Source organism: Petaurus breviceps, unplaced genomic scaffold (genome assembly GCF_028583685.1).
Source record: "Petaurus breviceps papuanus isolate PSGF00001 unplaced genomic scaffold, PetGlider_PUasm1.0 77, whole genome shotgun sequence".
Taxonomy (NCBI): Eukaryota; Metazoa; Chordata; class Mammalia; order Diprotodontia; family Petauridae; genus Petaurus; species Petaurus breviceps.
The window spans coordinates 21581263-21599443 of record NW_027186492.1 but is presented as its reverse complement, the minus strand read 5'-3'; positions in this window follow the sequence as shown (position 1 = coordinate 21599443).

The following is an 18181-nucleotide window of genomic DNA, read 5'->3' as shown; positions in this document are numbered from 1 at the left end:
CAAAAAACATTAGAGACCATCTAATCATACCCTGTCTGACCTCACTTTACTCATAAGAGGACATTTTCTCTTTACCAAAGAGGTAAGTGATTTGCACAAGGATACATGTTTAGTAAGTGTCATGGTCTTGTTAAGCCTGCAAAATGCCCATTTAAAGTAGTGTCTAGATTTGGGAGTGATGAACCTGCAGCCTCAAGGGCACATGTGGCCTTCTAGGTCCTTGAGTGCAGCCTTTTGACTGAGGCCAAGTTTTACAGAACAAATCCTTTTATTTAGAGGATTTGTTCTGTGAAGTTTGAATTCAGTCAAAGGCCTCTAAACTTAAGAGGATTTTAGACAATTTCTATAAATCATCAGAAGGCTACAAAGGAAAAAGGGAATTTTCCATAATAATAACTGACATTTACATAGTACTTTTAATGCTTTCCATATATCTTTTCCTATGTTAGATACTGCAAGAGTCACTATTGCCATTTTACAGATAAAGAAACTGAGTCTCAGAGTGCATAAAGGAATTGGCCATGTTTACACAGTTGGTTAGTGTCAGAGGCAGGACAGTTTTTGTATCTATATAACCCCTTTACACCACTGCCTTAGAATTCTTAAATGATCATAATAATTGTAATATTGAAAAGGGAGGGAATGGAAGCTAGTGTTGGTGATCAAAAATATATTTAGTATATGTAGCACTTGAACAGTTTAGTTTCCACATATGTAGCACAGAATGATTTGCATGTATGTAGCACTTGTTCTCTCATTTGCTCCTCAAAATTCAATACATGATAATAGCTATCACTTACATGGCATTTTACGGTTTGCAAAGTGCTTTATATATGTTATCTCATTTGCAGGCTGAAAGAGGTGATATGACTTGCCCAAAGTTAAACAACTAGGGAGTGAAGTAGGCAATAAAAGTATGATTATCCCCATTTAACAAGAAAAGAAATACCTTCAGAGGGGTGAGATAACACTTGTTCCAGGACCCCAAGCTCTAGGCATACATAAACCAGATTCAGCCTTGAAGCCTACACCCAGATCACTCTCTTTGGATCATTTTGCTCATGTCCAGAGGTATGTCTGAGAAATTTCACAATATAACTCTTAGAATGTTGCTCATGTCTAGTATAAGACATCAGGTTCCAAGATCCCATACTAGCACTCAACACAATGATGCATATAAAGGAGAGGACAGCTTTTATTATACTCCACAGAAAATGCAGAAAACTCAGAAAGCACTAAAAAAAAAAAATAGCTTCCACACAGCCAATACAATTCTTCTCTACTGAGTTCCAACTTAACCTAGGGCTTCCCAGTGCTCCAGACCCCATGGTTTGGACTCCTCTCAAAAAGGAAAAGAATTTGGGATTTCAGGTGAAATTTCTTTACATTTCAGTGAGTCACACTTTTATCCCCTAAAGACTTCTATAACTAACCAGCATTATGAAACTAAAATGTGGATCCCTATCCCTGAAAGGGAAACTTACTTGGAGTTGATAGATAGGCAGACTACTATTAGGCCTACAACTATGTGAATAATCTACAATAATCCTGAAAGATAAAGGCTAAGTTTTTAGTTCCTCCATATTGTGACATAAAGTCCCCTATTGACACTTCGGCTTTGGGAATGTGGGGGTGGGTGCAGGTGGGAACAATATCTGTAGGTTAGGCTAATTCTTCCACAAAAAACATTAAGGCTCTTCAGACTTCATTGGAAAATCTACTAAGGCAAAAGCTGTGGACATAACTTCCTGGAGATCTAAGTACAAAAGTCAATCTATAAAGAATGTGTTGACCATCGTGGCCATCATAGAAGCAGGGAAACTGTGCTCAACTGCATGTTAATTCTGTGTCCTTACTAAAGAGACTTTCCTCTATGTTATGGTCAAGTGAGTTTGCTTTTGTTAGATGGTTTACAAGTGTCTCATTTCATTCCACTCCAGAACCTGAAGCACCAAATCTGTCCAAATCACTCCAGAGACCTACGACAGGGGACCATGTGCAAATTTTTCTGTCTCCAAGAGGTTGGAGTTGCCTAAGAAATCCTTTCCTTTCTTTAAAAAGTGTGATCCCAGAATCCTCAAACTTTGAGTTGCTGATGAGTCTCTCCCCCCCCCTGCCAATACCCATGAATCTCTTTTTTTCTCCAGAAAAATATATTCCAGGATCATGCTTCCCAGGAATGCCTCCCCCTCTCCCCTCCACTACCCAGGAGGCTGTGGTTAACCAACTCTTGACATTTTTCCAAAAAGCTCCCCAACCCCTCCCCCCCCATTCCCAACCGTAATGAAGTTGAGAGCATGTGTACCTTCTCCCCTTGCCTCTTCAGTACTGAGTTCAGGAATTCAAGACCTTTCCTAATGAACTTTTCAGAGCTGCTAATGTCTTCCTTGGGGTATAGCCTTTTGGGAATTACATATATTCTTTCAACAGGCATCTAAGAGCACTGGATTTGGAGTTCAAATCCTACTTCTATCATCTACTAACTGTGTGACTCTGGGCAAGTTACTTACATTCCATCTGTTTCAGTCTCCTCAAATTGTTAGTAATTAGAGGACCTACTCTATTTGCCTTTTGGGGTTAATAATAAAGAATAAGCGTTATCTTGTTATATAAAATGCAAATAGTAAAGGCATCTACATCCTAAGTTTGTTGCAAGAGTAAAATGAGATATTTGGAAAAAATACTTTGTAAACCTTTAAAGCACTATATAAGTACTAGGTATTACTATTATTAACATCTGCCCTCCCTATCCCCAGGATTTCATTGCTATATCTTTGTACTGCTACACTTAGATCTATATTCAAAAGAAGGGGGAGGAAGAATGTGGGAGATTAAGTCTGTGATTGACAGCTCCCTTATATGTATTAGCACAGATGGATGACCCTTCCTATAATAATACATCCCACATCACTCAGACACAACTAATTCATCCCCAATCACCAAACTAATCTTCTATGAGAAGCCACAAGACATTCCCATACCCTCCATAGGAAGATATATATTTTTTTAAAAGTCCCCCTCAAAGACTCATGAAATACATTCATCAAGAAAATCTAGGAACTTCCCTAATTTATGCCCTACAACAGAAACTGGCAAATTAGGAACCAGAGCTCAGATCTCCTAACTTCTGGTCCAGGACTCTTTCTACAACCCAACAAAGGAGGAAAAATAGAAACCAGAGTTTTGTCTTTATTTTAACCATACCTCTGAATTAATTGATATAGAGAAATTGTTCTTCTCAATGAAGATTTATACCTAGTTGCTCTGCAACATGGAGACTTAGCAATTCTAAGTCATGGACAAGACTTGAGCTCAGGTGTTCCTGACTTTGAGGCCCTCCTCTTTATCCATTATGCTGTGGTTCCCATTTAGTAATTCATGAATCCCAGGACAGTAGCTACAGTGGCCCAAGGGTTTCATGCTAAAAAAATTTTAATGGTGCCTTAAGCAGTAAATAATTGTAAAGAGTATTATGAATAGTATATTTAATTCTTTGGAGATTCAGAATGTGTTCAGAACCCCTACATTATGTCAATCAGCCGTCTTGTCACTAAAGAAATTGCAAACTCAGGGCAGCTAGGTGGTACAGAGTGACCAATGACCCTGGAGTCAAGAGGACCTGAGTTCAAATGCAGCCTCAGACACTTAACACTAGGCCTGTGACCTTGGGCAAGTAACTTAACCCCAATTGCCCTGCCCTCCCCCCTTCAAAAAAGCAAAAAAAAAAAAAAGAAATTGAGGGACTGTCTTCTGTTGCTTTCTATATCCCCAGAAGTGCCTGGCACATAGTAGATGCTTAATAAATATTGATTAAATGAATTAATGGATGTTAAGTTAGTGATTAGAGGACCAAATCTACTCACCTTTCCAGGAAGTAACAATAAATAGATTTAATTTTGTTTGAATGCTGACAATGGCAATTTAGGTAAGGTTTCTAGACAAGAAAAGAACAATCAGGTTCGTTTCATTCACTCATGACAAATCATGGAGTGGAGGACTGTGGGCCACAGAACAAAAACCTATTTCTGAGCATAAAACAGGGTCAGAGAACATTGAGTTCAGATATTGCAGTTCTAGTACTCAGATTTCTCACTGTCTTTCCCAATTTAAAAAAAAATGCACAGATTTCAGTTTTCTGTGGTACTTGATGGCTATAAAGGGAAGATCTATATAATAACAAATGGAGGAGACTGATGTGGATACACTCAGCTAGAACCAGGGGATTGGCCTCAGTTCATAATCATATGACTATTTTCATCAACAACATTTGTGTGATGGCATCATCAATCACATACTGTCCTCAATAACAATAAAGTCAGTATAAAAAATAAAATAAAAACCTTTAATAAAAAAATAGAGTAAGTAGTCAGTTGCATTCAGGACCAATTGGATTTATAGCAAATCCTTGCCTTTAAATAAGAGAGATTGGCAGATTACAAATTACTAAGGAGTTATTCTGTTCTAAACGTTCTTCTGCAAGTTGGTTGCTCAGGACTCAGGACTATTTCCCCATAGAAAGAATGTCATGAAGGGTGGTGATGATTCTAGGCCAGTCTGAAACTATCCCTCTATCTGGGTCCTGGGAATAATGCATCTTCAGTAAAAAAGGAAAGAAGAGTGCTGAGTGAACCCTCTCCTTTATCTGGTACCAGAGGTAGCTATAATCAGCAGAAGGTATTCCTGTACCCAAGGCATTGTTGGAATCTTGTGCTTTCAGAACACAATTGTCCACCAAGCCTTCACTGAAACACAAATGATTTGAGATCACAAAATAAATGCCCAGAATTTCCTGGTGCTCAAATTATATACAGTAATAAAAGATAACATTTTTTAAAAATGTTGCTTATTGTATTGTTAACACTTTCATGTTGACCCTAGTAGGACACCTACCTTTGCTTTTCTGGGTCATAGTTTGGGGCCCTGCTCTGGGCAAAGCTTCAAAAATAGGTGAAAGACTGTCTTTAGCATCACTCTACCTTATTTTATGAATCTCTCTACCACTTCTTTGTCCTCATGCTACTCTAAGACTCTATACAGTAGCTTATTCAGGTTTTCCCTATCCATTCCTCCACCTACCCAAATGTTCCATGCTCCAAAGTGACTTTATCCTTCCTACAATATCACCTACCCCCAAAACAAACAAACAACAACTTCATTCTTCCAGTGCCATTGTCTTATCTGGATGTTGAGGCAATATAATCTGCTTGGTCTAATTTATATTCTTCCTCAACCCCCCAAGAGGTATTTGCATTTTTAAAAAAGATGTTTTTCAATCAGCATTTAGAGGTATCTTTTAATATTTCAGGCAGTATAAAAAGTAAAGTATCCAGAGGGTATAGATATCTAGGTATCTAGGTGGTATAGTAGCTACAGTGCCATGCCAAGAGTCAGGAAGGCTCATCTTCCTGAGTTCAAATCTGGCCTCAGACACTTACTAGATGTATGACCTTGGGCAATTAACTCTGTTTGCCTCAATTTCCTCCTCTGTAAAATGTATTGGAGAAGGAAATGGCAAACAACTACAGTATCTTTGCAAAGAAAACCCCAAAAGGGATCAAGAAGAATAGAACACAATCCCGGGCTTGGATACTTGGCACTATACCCAGAAATAACTGGCCTTGTAACCTTGAGCAAGTTACTTAACCCCAATTGCTTTAAAAAAAAAAGAGAGAGAAGTGAGCAGAAACAACAGGAAAGCCTTTGTTAATAGTATTTGGGGCAGCCAGGTAGCACAGTGAGTAAGAACACTGGCTCCAGTGTCGGGATGACCTGGGGATTGAATCCCGGGCTCAGACACTTAGCACCTGCCCAGAAACACCTGACCATGTAACCTTGAGCAAGTTGCTTAACCCTGATTGCTTAAAAAAAAAAAAGAGAACACAACTGAAACAACAACAACAAAAAGTAAAGTAATATTTCAGGCAGCTGGATATTGAGGGTGGGAGAACTACCATAAAGAAGTCTAGGCCTGACTGTGAATCTGCCCCTGGGGTTAGTTCCTCTAAGTTTTTTTCTTATTTTTACAACTGAGCATTGTCTTGGGACTCAGTGGAACTGAATTGAAATACCAGATCTACTAGTCAGCTGTGTGGACCAGCTAGAAGTGATTTAGCTGTTCCAAACATTGCAGAGGTGGGGCTGCAAGTGGCAGAATGGATAGAACACCTGGCCTGGAGTCAGAAACACTGGAGTTCAAATCTGGTCTCAGGTACTTACTAGTTGTACAGCCTTGGGCAAGTCACCTAACTCTGCTTCTGTTTCTTCATCTGTAAAGTGAGCTGGAGAAGGAATAACAAACCATTCCAGTATCTGCCAAGAAAACCCCAGATGGAGTTATGAAGAGTTAGACATGACTGAAAAACAACTGAATAACATGACCATGACATCACAGCAGAGGGTAAATATTACTCCTATCTGTGTCATTTACAAGTTTTAATTAGTTCATGTTGTAGTGCCTAGGGCACACCCCTTTCACATGTGGACCCCCTTACACCAAGTTCTAGGTATCCATATCCATTCAAAACCACCTGTGACCCCTCCCCCCGTGTATTTACTTTTCCCCTTTTAGTTAGAGCACACAATTAGTTCAAAAGAAGGTATTTAATGCATTAATACTGTAAGAAAAGTCACAATAGAACATTTCCCTTTCACAAATCTGGGCCACACTCTTCCACAAATACACATACAATCTATAAAGAGAACAGGTATTCACAGGAGTCACATATGAAGGATGAACCTGTAGGAAGCACATGTTGCCAGAGCAATAGGTAGATGGACAGCTTATGCTTCCAGGGCTGAGGGATTACAACCTCTGTCTTCTGGTGACATTGTCACACTACAATCACTGGGCCTATTCCTTAGTAGGTGTGGTTTCTCCACTAGACACCTTGTTCCACTGAGACCATGGGTCTCCTGGTGGTAGCTAGTGTTGGTTAGACATAGTTCTCCTTGTCTTGTTATTATTGTTCTTTGTCCTTCAAAGAGGAACTTGATGTCAGGGAGGTGGTGCCAGGACTCGCTGGTGAATTGGATTTAAGTGAGAGAGGGCTATGCAAAGTCATCAGCTTCACTTTATTTCTCCCCTGGAGCCATCTGGGTCAGTCCATTGACAAGGGTATAGATCTTGTAATAGTTGCTGGGCATGGTAGTCTCTTCTGGGCATTCATAACAGTTTCTGGGCTCCATCTTTTCCAGGCCATCTTCAGACCATCTTAGTTATAGTCTGCTAGGGTATAGTGACTAAAAATATTCCCTTAAAAAGACTTGCTGACAGCTTTTCAGTCATAGACATTAAACACAGCTAATAATAAAACAAAACAAAAAAACAGGCAGGGTACCTCAAGGCTAACATTAAATCTTTGTCTTTTTGATTCCTAGTTCTTCACCAAGATGTACTCCAGACCAGACAACCATCTCACTTAGCAATAGAAATTCCAAGATCTTCAAAGTCTTGGCATGCAAACTGAGTTTGAGCCAGAACAAAAGGTAAGCTAAGAAAGCACTACTTACCTAGTAGTTACTTACTTAGTTACTACTTACCTAGCACTACTTACCTTGCATTCTTCCTTATATTATGCAAAGTTGTCAACAACAAATGCCTGCTGTTTTGGTGCTGTATTTTGGACAGAAAAATCTTGCTGTCTCTATAATTAAAACCAAGAGTCTCTATAATTAAACCCAGCAAAACTGAGTATCATGTTTCAGGGGGAAATATGGTCATTCAGTGGAATAGAGGACTTTAAGCATTCTTGATGAAAAAAACAGAGTTGAATTGAAAATTTGACATTCAGATAGAAGAAGCAAGAGAAGCATGAGAAGGTAAACAGGGAAAAGGAATCATAAGGAACTTATCAAAGTTGAACTATTAACATTCCTACATGGAAAAACAATAATTGTAACTGATGAAACTTTTCTCAGTAGATGAAGGGAATAGAAATATATATATATATATATATATATATATATATATATATATATATATTAATAGGTGACAGAGGAATATAATGAGAAGAGGTGGTGAGAGACAGAATGGGGTAAACTATCTCATATAGAAGAGTCAAAGGAATATGGTTACAATGGAGGGGAAGAATAGGAAAGCAAAAGGGAATGGGTCAACCTTATTCCCATTGAATTTGGCTTGAGGAGGGAATGAAATACACACTAAATAGGGTATCTCACCCTCCAGGAGAGTAGTGGGGGGGAGAGGATAAGAGGGGAGATGATGGAAGGGAGGGCAGACTAGGAGGGAGGGAAGTTGGAAGCACCCACTTTTGAAAAGGGACGAGATCAAAGTAGAGAATAGAACAAGTGGGAGGTGGGATAGGAGGGAGGGAAATATATTCAGTCTTTTACAATATATCTACTGTGTTATTGTTTTGCATTAGCCACACATATACAACCTATACTGAACTGCTTATCTTCCCAGTAAGGGTGGGTGACAAGGGAGTAAGGGAATGAATCTGGAATTCAAAGTTTTAAAATCAAATACTCAAATATATATATATATATATATATATATATATATGTGTGTGTGTGTGTGTGTATACATACTATTGTTAATACTATTTTACATGTAATTAGGAAATAAGATATACAGGCACTGGGGCATAGAGATCCACTGGAAAAGTCGAAAGGGGTATGGGAGAAAATATGGGAGAGACCAGATTGGAGGGGATATCCTGTGGGACTGCTATTTTGGGGCGGTGGGTAGGGGAAAAATGGGGAGAAAATTTGTAACTCAAAATCTGGTAGAAATGAATGATGTAAATCAGAAGTTAATAAAGCCTTTGAAAAATAAAAAAAAATTAAAAAGAGCAGGAAGACAAATACTTCCAATAGCACTAAGGAGGGCATTAACACCTCTCCCTGCCACTCTGAGGCTGTTCATGGGCACTTATAAAAGCAGAGACAGTATAGGCTTCTGAGTTGTTGGTGCACAAGCCTTTACACTATGATTGAGGTACTCAGGGATTTGGAAGGAAGGAGAGCAAAAGAGCCTAACATGATCTCTTTTTACAGAGAAAGTTGTTTTTTTTTTTTTATTTGATTTTCCAGTGTTTAGCACAGTGTCTGGCACATAGTAAGCAATTAATAAATGTATCTTTTATTTTAAAATTAAATGTTATGTTTATTTTTAGTTTACATTATTCATTTCCACAAGATTTTGAGTTATAAATTTTCTCCCCTCCATCATCCCCCCTCTCATCCCCTTCCTTCCTCCTCTCCTGTAGGATAGGATACAATATTTAGTGTGTATGTCATTCTCTCCCTAAGCCAAATTTAGTGAGAGTAAGGTTGACCCATTCCCTTTTGCCTTCCTGTTCTTCCCCTCCATTGTAACAGTTTTCCCTTTCCTCCTCTAGTTGTGATAATTTACCCCATTCTGTCTCTCCCCATCTTCTCTCATTATATTCCTCTCTCACCTCTCAATTTCACCTTTTAAGTATCATCCCTTCCTATTCAATTGGTCCTGTGCTCTCTGTCTATGTATACCTGTACACATATATACAAACACTCACATATGTATTCATACACCCATATACCCTTCTATATAGACATATATGTATGTATACATATATATATATATATATATATATACACACATTTCTATTCCCTTCAACTATTCTCATACCGAGAAATGTTTCGTAAGTTACAATGATCATTTTTCCATGTAGGAATATAAATAGTTCACCTTTGATAGGTTCCTTATCATTTCTTTTCCCTGTTTACCTTCTCATGCTTCTCTTGCTTCTTGTATCTGAATGTCAAATTTTCTATTCAACTCTGGTTTTTTCATCAAGAATGCTTGAAAGTCCTCTGTTCCACTGAATGACCATATTTTTCCCTGAAACATGATACTCAGTTTTGCTGGGTAGGTGATTCTTGATTTTAATCCCAGCTCCTTTGACCTATGGAATATTACATTCCAAGCCCTTTCATCCTTCAGTGTAGAAGCTGCCAGATCCTGTGTTATCCTGATTGTGTTTCCAATACTAAAATTGTTTCTTCTTGGCTGCTTGTAGTATTTTCTCCTTGATCTGGGAACTGTGGAACCTGGCTGTAATATTCCTAGGAGTTTTCTTTTTGGGATCTTTTTCAAAAAGTGATTGGTGGATTCTTTCAACCTCTATTTTTCCCTCTGGTTCTAAAACATCAGGGCAATTTTCCTTGAGAATTTTTTTAAAGGATGGTTCTTTTTTTCTTCATGGCTTTCAGGTAGTCCAATAATTTTTAAATGATCTCTCCTGTATCTATTTCCCAGGTCAGTGGTTTTTCCCATGAGATATTTCACATTGCCTTCTATTTTTTCAGATTTTTGGATGTTTTTAATAGAGTCTTGATTTCTCATAAAGTCATTAGCTTCCATTTGCTCCAATCTAATTCTTAAGGAATGATTCTCTTCAGTGAGCTTTTGAGATTCTTTTTCCATCTGGCAAATTTGGCTTTTTAAGACATTCTTTTCCTCATTGGCTTTTTGAGTCTCTTTTCCCATTAGAGTTAGTCTATTTTTTTAAGGTGTTATTTTCTTCAGTCAGGTTGTTGACTCTCTTTTCATGATTTTCTTCCATAATTTTCATTTCTTTTCCCAATTTTATCCTCTACTTCTCTTATTTGGTTTTCAAAATCTTTCTTAAGCTCCTCTATGGCCTCTAATCAGTTCATATTTTTCTTGGAAACTTTTGGTACAGGAGGTCTGACTGTGTTATCTTCCTCCTGTTCCATGCTTTGATCCTTTTTGTCCCCCAAAAAGGAATCTAAGTTTAGACTATTGGGTTTGCTTTGCTTCCTTTGCTTGCTCATGTTGCGACTCAATTGCTTGACTTTTGAGCTTTTTGCCACAGTAGAATTATACTTCCAGAGAGGGAAGCTTTCTCCCAAATCACTGGGGTTTTCACAGCTGCTGGAGCTATTAATTGGCTGCTGTCTCTGAAGCCTCCACCAGCTCTGGTACCTGGTCACACACCCCAGGACCTCCACCTTAGACAGCAATCTAGATGCAACCAGGTTAAAGCAAGAGCGATTAACCCTCAGATTGGTCACTTGGTCCCCCTAAGATCTGCAGACCAAGAGGTCTGAAGCAGTCACACAGCAGTGGCCACTGTGCCTCAGCTATTTCTCTCTCCAGGAGGCAGAGCCCGGACCACACTCCCCAACCCCTTGTTCCCAAAGTCCACTGACCTCTCACTTTGTCTTTGGCATTTATGGGTTGATAAATCTGGAAAGTGCCACAGCTGCTGGTGATCCACTCTTCTGAAGTCTGCTCCAGGGTCAGGGTCTCCCTGAGACTAAAACCACCAGCTTGGGGGCCTGGGCTCTACTCCTAGCATGCTGAGATGGACACTTCCTGTCCCCCTGCCATGCTGCCTTCAGTGGGAGGTTTCTCTGTTTGTTTAGAGTTATTTTTTATACACTCATTTTTCATCATTTATATTTATTTGAGGTGGTCATGGGGGGAGTGCAGGGAGTTTTCCGGCTTTTACGCTGCCATCTTGGCTCCACCCCCCAATAAATGTGTCTTGACTACTGAGAAGTACAGTTCCCTATTCCTCTTTCATAAATGTTCCTAAGAAAATTCTCATGCCCAGCTGGTGTTTCTTATCAGGGCCCCATGGCTTCTGACACAAGTCTGGGAAAATTGTAACATTTTGTTTGGGAACTTCTCATCATCACAAACATGCCCCTTTTCTTTTAGTATTTTCTTAAATTACCATTGTAGTTTCAAAGGAGGCCAACAGTTTTCTCAACTTACTTCATAACATTCCTCATGATAGTGACAGTCTTGATATGGAAATAAAATAATTGCTCAGTTACCACTGCCAAAGGCCCAAGGGGATAGGAACTGTTATCCAAAGTAACTAGTGAAGTTGAAGAAACTATTTCTTGTTAGCCTGAGCTTTAAAGCTCCAGGTGACTGCCTAAGTGAACACTTTGAGAAAAGGAGCACCCTCACCAATTGATCAGGGATGTGTCATTATCACATAAAATGTTCCAAGTGCTTCGGATTTCCTGATTTACTCTCCCATAGAAAGAGAAGGCATTTTACCATGTGCTTGGCCACATGAGATTGATCAGAAATGGTAATTCTATATGCCACAAAGTCAACAAAGGCATCCTTGACCATTGCTTCAAGTCCTCCTCTTAGATATGATTGTGTCAGAGGTCTCAGGACTCTGGCAGCCTGAAGTCCGATCTCTGTCTGAATAGTCATCCCCTCCGCAACATCAGCAATAACAGTAACAGCAAGCACTTGTTGTATGTTGGGAACTATGCTGGGCCCTAAAGATACAAATACAAAGAATGAAACAATGTCTATTTACAAATATTCAGCATCTAATGAGGAAGGTGACAAGTACACAAGTAAGTATATGCAGAATAAATGTAAGGAGAATAAATGCAGTTGTTAAATACAGTATCTCCAAATGGTCTTCCAGTCTTTGCTTAGAGACCTTTGCTGGTGAGAAACTTCAAAAGGTAGATTATTCTTTTTTTTTTAAAGTTCTTTCAACCACTATTTCTGTTGTGTAATCTCTTCTGCTTTTTGTACAGTATGACCTATGTTATTGTTATTTGTATGATGTGACTTTCACCCTCCTTGTCAACACCCTCTGGACATACGCTAAGCTGTCAATGAGAATATAAGTCAATGAGAGCAGTTTGATGTAATTTACATATATTATCAAGGAATAAATCAAAGCATTCCAATTACTTTAATATTATGTATATGTAAGTAAATATGTGTGTATATATGTATATGTTATATATATATGCATATATAGTATATATATGACGTTTTCTTTTTTGTTAAATGTACATTAAAAGGATACAAACTGCTTCTGAATTCAGATGGAGTACTCACAGTTTAGAGGTATCAGGAAGAACTTCTTGGAAGAAACTCCATTTGAATTGGACATTTATAATGCATATGATTACAACAGATGGAAAGGGGTGCTGTTTTGAAAGTGGGCTGTATCCTTGTATGGGGGACAAGTTGGGAATCTGGGCTGTCTATGGAGAATTTTGACAAAGTTGTGGAACTTGTGCTTTTGGGTGATGATCAAGGGAGTTTATTTCACTTGCCATAAAATTATCTTTCCTGTTGCTTTCCTAGAAGTCCAACTGACTTCTCCCTTGAATCTACCTTACTGCAGAGAGCCCAAATCACATCCCTATGACATAGGGTTCCTTTTCTAACTCATCTGTACACTAGAGCCCATGCTCCTTCTTCTTCTACACTTGTCAGAACCAGGGTTATTCTAAAGCTATTGGGGAACTAATAAAACCTAAATGAATCAACAAATATTCAATAGCCAATAAATATTTATTAAGTTCCCTACCTTATACCAGGCACTGTGCTAAGCAATACAGATACATATACAAAACAAATAAACACAAAAGATAGTTCCTGCCCTCAAAGAATGTACAGTCTAATCCAAGGAAGACAAAACACAAAAGGAAGCTGAAAAAGGTGGGGGTAGGGGAAGGCCAAGGAAGCTTTCTGACACAGGGAAATAGTGGAGAAATCAATCAGAGATGTCCTAAGGTAGTACCAGGTGAGAGATGAGCAGATCTCCAAGCTAGGATCTCTCCTTAAATAGAGGTTTGGAGTTTATGGTTCCACCCTCAAATCAGAGAGGCAGAGGGTAGTGATGAAATGGAGTACTGAGGCTAATGAGATCTTCCAGGATTTTGAGGTTATCCCAATAATGAGCTTCCTGAATCATAATGGAAATGAAATGAGTATAGCTGAGTCTTATTACCATTAACTCTGAAAGGGAATAGCTCTTGAAAATGTTACCTAACAGAGTTCTTTCCCCCTTCTCATATTTTTTGATATGTGTATGTGTGTATATGTGTGTGTGTGTGTGTGATTCTTTATGATTCTCTTCTGAGCCTATTATTATTTTCTTTTATTTGCTTCAGCTCTGGCACACTACTTTGTGGGAAAGAATTAGACTAAAGGGGAAATAGTTCCCTGGCACAAATTGGATTAACAGAAGCCTTTACTCTACCCTTACATTAATGATAAGGGGTGCCATGATTTATTTCATCCATATAAGTAGTCCCTCCACTGATACAGATTGCAAATTCTTCAGTCTTAACAAATAGTCTTTATGAATTGTAGATTAAAAAAAAATCCTACAGTGGCCATCCCCTGATAATCAACCTCTGGTAATGCCTTAGATAATGGACAATTCATTACTGGGTTGATTTTCAGAGTCTTTCCAGTTTCAGAGGATTTGCTAGAGCTTGTAATCTGCTGGTATAACTTTAGAGAAGCCAATATCATCTCTAAATTACAGTGAGTCAATGGAATAGAACATAAGTGGAATATAGTCATTCCCCACATACTTCCAACAGCTTTGATTACATACCACTATTTCTTGCTCTCTAATTGTTTTGTGTGAGATAGTCTGATCTTCCAAATGATATTGTAGGTTCTTTCAGGTCAGGAACCATGTATTATACTTCTGAATCTCCCATGATGCTTAGTTTGGTACTGGGATTTTGAAAGTAGACTAGAGCCCAGTCAAAGAGAGAGATTAGGAAGCAAGGGTGCACTTGACACTTCTTAGCTGTGTGACATTGGGCAAGTCACTTAACCCTTATTGCCTCACCTCTCTCCTCAAAAAAAAAAAAGGAAGCAAGGGTGAATGGTAAGTCTGATCCTCTGAAAATTCATGAATGAGAAGGCATAATAAGATTTTGGTAGAACATAGGTAATATAGGTACCAGTCACCCAAGTCATATTGGTCTACGTAGCAAGGAGACAATGAGAAATGTACCTCAAGATAACTGTGAAAAAAAACCAAAGTGCTAAAAGCTAATCAGAATTTATTATCTAGTTGAAATGATTTTTATAACAATGAATCATGATTGGTATCGTTAGTATGTTGTATTCAATCAGAAGGTATGTAATAATAATGTGGTTTAGGACATTTAAGAAGAGAACACATGAAGCTTTTGAGAGATTCATTCACTCTCATAGGAGGCAGAGTATCACTCACCTGAAGGGGATCTAAAATAATATAACAGAATTGTCTGTATACTGTATGCTTAGATGGCCCAGAATAGCAGTGTTTGAAGCCAGAAGGACCTTTACCCTTGAATAGAATCTCTGGTAAATTATACCAACCTATACACATATGAAATTATGTATATTTTGTTCCAGGATTAAGGTCTCCAGTGCTTGAAACAAGTTTCTTATTATTTTCAGGGTTCTGAAAAGTATGAGAGGCAAAGCTAACAATGGTTATTCAGAGGTTTAATACATTTTAGTTGACTTGTCACAGTCAGGGTAAAGGCCAATGGGAGTGCTCCCTCAAAATGTATCAGCACAGTAATTACCACCTCTATGCACACTTATGACTGACTAGGTGATGGATGAATTGAAGATTCCTACATAGTGTACCAAGACTTTTGGCATTATGGATAATCCAATGGTAGAGATTTTTTAAAAAGATAATAATAACAATTCATATTTATTTGGTACCTTCCTTCCAACAACTTTGTGTGGCCGGTGGTATAAGTATTATTATCTCCATTTTACAGGTAAGGAAACCAAGACTGAGAAATTTACTTTGAACTTACTCTGGGTTACAAAAGTTACTAAGTGTTTAAGGCAACTTTCAACACAGGTTTCCTGCCTCTAATTCCACTGTTTTGCAAATTACAAAATATTGTCTCTGTTAAAAAAAATATATATATATAGCTTAAGTAGAAAATACCAGAGAATCCTAGCTCTAGCTGGAGCACACAAGGAGTACAATAATGGGGAGGGAGCACAGCAATGAGGGAATAGGAGGGGAGAGGTGACTCATTTCAAGCAAGAACAATGCTGGCTCAAATACAAGACAAAGAAACAGTGGAAAATCGGCTCAGTTAGATGACTCAGTGGATAGAATGCTAGTTCTAGAGTCAGGAGGACCTGAGTTCAAATTTGACTTCAGGTACTTACTAGCTATGTGGCCCTGGAAAGTCACTTAACCCTGTTTGCCTTAGTTTCCTCATGTATAAAGTGAGCTGGAAAAGAAATGGTAAACTACTCTAGTATCTTTGCCAAGAAAACCCCAAATGGTGTCACAAAGAGTTGGATATGACTGAAAAATGACTAAACAAACAATGCCAGTCTCAACAAATATTGGCTGCAGAATCAAAGTTTGGGCCAGTTTCTATCTTCACTATAGAGAATAATGATAAAGTAGTATAAGAGATTTCTAGCATGGCTTGTAGAAAATCAGCTTCATCATATTATAACCACACCTCATCACTGTGCAGCATAGGAGCTGCTCACCTGGTTTTCTCTTTGGTCCCACCTGCTCAATGAATATGAATAACATTATTCTTGTGCATGAATCTAAGACCCTGTCAATATGTAGATACGTGAGTTAGGATGTTAACATTAACAAGTGTACCTTGTCCTAGAGTCCCTAACATTCTCTGACAGATGTAGAAGAGCTCATCTATCCTTACAAAGCAAGCTTGGTGTTCAGCAAACGTCAGAGATGAGCACCTGAGGAAAAGAGATAGACCAGACAGCTAACTACTGAGCACAGGAGGAGTGGGTCAGAAGGTCAATCCCACAGCAGCTTCAAGGAGAGGACACTTTGGAAATCCCAATCAGAGCTATTTTCTGGAAGCCCTGCCTTAACGACAAGTCAAACATGTCCACAGATGAAACACAGTTATATTGTTTTTACAATTATGAAGCTCATCTTCAAAACTCTCTTATCACTCTCTAGATCTCTTGCCTGGGCATCCTGGGGTTTCTAGCTAATATTTCTTTAGAAAAGAACTAAGGGAAACTTAATGGTTTAGGGATTTGGTTCTTTATTTTTCATAAATACGAACTAAAACCTATTAGGAAATTGTATCTATTGGGTAAAATACTTTGGAGATTCAGCAAAGGCACAAACAACAAGCAGTGAATAATCCTGAATTCTAATAATAAATAGCAAAGTTCTACTCTCCCTGCCTGTCCCTCTACTCCCCCCCCCAAAAAAAAAAACCTGCAAGCAATAGGAATCCTTAGCTGATGGTATCTGTCAGAGAAGGCGTTCAAAACTGCTTATAGTTACTCTACCCTCCAGTAGCTCTATGTTGACTGGAGACAAGTTTGTTGTGTCAAATTTCAGGGTTCGGTAGGCTGAACTGTCCTATTCATTGCTTCCTTTATTTCTGCAATGTTCTTGGGAGAACTATTTTTGGTTCAAAATGACTCAGTTTCCACTAAGATCCAAAAAAGCAGCACTGCTTAGAGCTAAACAAAAGCTCCCTTGCAGTGCCTACACACAGCAGAGCCAGGGAGTAAGGACAGCTGCTATCTCACTGAAGGATTCTGCCCTGGTAGCTAAAGATACCCTGTTAATTCCCTAACATTTTACAAGGGGAGTCAGCAGAGGAGGGCTGGGAGGTGTTAAAGAATGAAATTCTGAAGATGCTAACAGAAACAATTCCACTGAAAAAGAGTATTAAAAGAAGAGCTAACTAAAGACTCATATAAGTGCAAAGAAAATTATTTGGCCAATTGAATTTTAAAAGGCATGTACAGAAAATGATCAAGACAAGTCAACAGGATTTGCCATTTAACAGTTAAATACCAGTTAAACAGTTAAATGCCATTTAACAGGCATTCATTTTTCTCTGTTTCCTACCCACCCCTGAAACTAAAAAAAGGAAAAAGAACACTTTTGTAACAAATATGGTCAGCCAAAAACAAAATATATTTCCATATTGGACACATTTAGAAACGTGTGTCCCATTCTTACCTCTCTTCTAGTAGTCCAGAGGTAATTATTAAGTACCTACTATATGCCATGCACTTGCTTGCTGATGGGTATATGATGAAAAAAATGAAAACAGTTTCTACCTTGTACATAACATGTACATAGATAAACCAACATGAGATATACATAAAATAAGTACAAACTTCAGGATGTGCTAAGCACAAATAACTATGGAAATTAGGAAATGTCTTACAGCATATCTTTCATAAGATTCTGATTCAATACTTCATCATGGTGTGGAGGTGATCCTGGATTTTCAAAGGTTGTAACAGTAAGACATAAATTCCAGCTAACATGGAAAGATCTCAAGTCTGACAGACTGCATGGTTTTTTTTTTTAAAGCAATTGGGGTTAAGTAACCTGCTCAAGGTTACACGGCCAGGTGTTTCTCGGTGGGT